We start from the raw sequence: 2,723 nt of genomic DNA, 5'->3' as shown, positions 1-2,723 counted from the left end.
CCAGATGCTAATTCTAGGAAGCAAAAGGCTTAAATAGAATGGTTGACTAATCCCACACAACAGAATAGGAATAACTATAAAAGAGTAATGAATTATGTTAAACTCATTGGTAGGCAGGCTCATCAAAGCCCTTGGGAAAGATTAATTGCTAACGTTGAGGATGATCTGATATGGCTTGCTTATAGATTTTTAAGGTCGATGGGACAAACACAAAGAGAACGTATGTGAATAGATCGTGTGTCAGAGGAGGAGTGGATAAAGCATTGTATGAGTCTATGGTATGACAAAGCTTCATCCTATTATGAATTTGTTGTCTGATCCGACTGTCATGCTGATGATGTCGTCATGGATGAGCATCAGAAAACAATTATGAGTCTAAAAAATCGGAAAACATCAGGTTTAGATGGTGTGAATGCTGAGATTATAAAATATGGTGTATTTCCTACTGTGGAAATAAAATAGTGGGAAAATTTAAGATAAATAAGGGAGTCCGACAAGGTTGTCAAGTGTCTCCTACACTTTTTAGTATTTATGTGGATAAATTCTTAAAGACTTGAATACATCAGGTTGACTCAGGCATTAGGCTTTGTGATGGAACTTACTTAAATTATTTATTGTGTGCAGACGACAACGTAATTATTTTTGATAGTGAGGATAAGTTACAACTAGCAATTTATATCCTAAACCAAACAACTAAGCAATTGGGTTTGCAACGGAGAAGAAAATTTTTGCTGGGTCCCTAGCCACGTAGGGATTCCAGGTAACGGACAAGCAGATTATGCACGATCATCCGCGATACCTTATATAATAATAACGAAATTTTGGACCGATTTTTCTGTTTTTGCATAGTACCAGGTTAATGCATAAAATCTAATATTATCATATATATTTTTGTGCTACAAGAGTTGTTGATAATTTTTAACCTTTACTTTCAATTTTGATTTTTTTGGTTCTATGTCTTTAATTTTATTATCCGCGAAGGGAGCCTTTAGCATAACCCATCGGAATTAGGTAAGTTTTATATAGTTTCTTTTTTCGATTATTTTAACTTTTATATTTTAAGACTTCGTCTGCGGTATTTTTTTTTTTGAGTTTTATTTTACCTTCTTGACTCTTGTTTTAATAAATTTTTATTGCATGATCAATATTAATTTTACACCTTACGAGTTTTATTATTTTGGAGTTATCATACCCTTTTATTAATAAAATTCCGGGCGATGATAACGTCCAGGCGTTTTTTGCCCACAAAAAAAAAAATTTGGGTTTGAAAATTTCGCCTGCAAAATCTAATATTATGGCTTTTAAAGGTAAATGGCCAGTACGCTCGAAAATAATCTTTGAAGAACAAATCTTGGAACAAGTATGAGTTTTTAATTATCTTGGTTGTGATCTATTATATGACAGAAAAACAGATGTCGATAAGCCGAATTGGGGGGAGTCTGTGGTTTAATACGAAGGATGTTAGGGAAATAGGCCAGACAGTAGACTCAGTTAAGTTTCTACATGCCTATTCTGCCTATTCTTACTTATGGTAGTAAAGTGTGGGTTTTGTGGAGTTGGGATGAGTCACGTATTCTGGCTGCTGAGATGAGATTTTTGAGAGCGGTCAAAGGATCTACTTGAGTAGACCAAATAAGGAATGAGAAGATAAGAAGACAGCTAAGTAACCATTTGATGAGAATGCCGCTTTGTAGACATCCTTCATAAGTATGGAGATACAAACCGATATGAAGAAGAGATATAGGACGCCCGAGAAAGCGATGGACGCCGGAACAGGCCAATGAGCCTAATCCACGACGGATAATGGTGACGACATTAATACCATAAAAAAGAAAGAAATATATTACATCACTTTTTATTCTGAGAAAATTTTCGCAAAGATTTGATGAGAGTGAAAGAGAAGGAAAAATACGTTATTTCACAACATGAAGTTTTCTCATTAATTCTATAACGATTCAATTGTATTTTAAGTCACAAATAGAACCTTTTTCAACATGAACAAAATACAAAGATTAGACAGCGATTCGATATTTTGTTTGGTATGTAGTTATCCTTACCTGGAATTCTAGTAAAAATACTTCTTTGAATGAAATATTGTGCTAGAAAAAGAAATAATATTTCATACAATAAATCTTTTTTCTTATTGAAAATCATATTTTGAATCACAAAATACTGTTCGCAATAGAAAAATTTTTGACATAACTTAACAATCAATTAACAGCTGCAAAATTATGTATTAAACAGAGGTGCTCCTTTCTTAGCCTGATCTGAATTATCACATTGGTCTTCTGATTTTTCTCATGAGAATATTCTTATGTGTCATCATAATACTGACAGTTTTAAAGTAATACCTGTATCACTATTACCGATATTGGCATATATCTTTCCTTTCATTTCTGTTTCTGTATTATGTTTTTAACTGTAACATCATTACTACATCCTAGGAGTTAAGACAGATCTCTCTGATTAAATATTTTAGTCTTTGTTTTCGTCTACAATATTTACTTTCCACCGATCCCCCTATTTTCTACGTTAACTAAATCTAAAGTCTAAATACACGAGCTCGCATTAACTAATTCGTCCACAATTCCAAAACATTTATTCTACCCTTTCAATATTTCCTATTGCCTAGTTTCACAACTACAAAGCCTTACATTTCACTTAAATATTTTAAAGAATTTTTTCTTTAATTATTATCCTTCTTTCTATCATATTTCGTTTAA

General features: G+C 32.7%; 1 pseudogene; it reads left to right on the top strand.

Moving 5' to 3' along the window:
• The first annotated feature begins 345 nt into the window (after window positions 1–345).
• Window positions 346–1,827, top strand: LOC142321179 (uncharacterized; annotated as a pseudogene).
• The last annotated feature ends 896 nt before the right edge of the window (window positions 1,828–2,723 follow it).

Source organism: Lycorma delicatula, chromosome 3 (assembly GCF_047948215.1).
Source record: "Lycorma delicatula isolate Av1 chromosome 3, ASM4794821v1, whole genome shotgun sequence".
Classification (NCBI taxonomy): Eukaryota; Metazoa; Arthropoda; class Insecta; order Hemiptera; family Fulgoridae; genus Lycorma; species Lycorma delicatula.
Note: the sequence above shows the minus strand (reverse complement) of the source record. Positions and strands in the feature narration are given on the sequence as shown.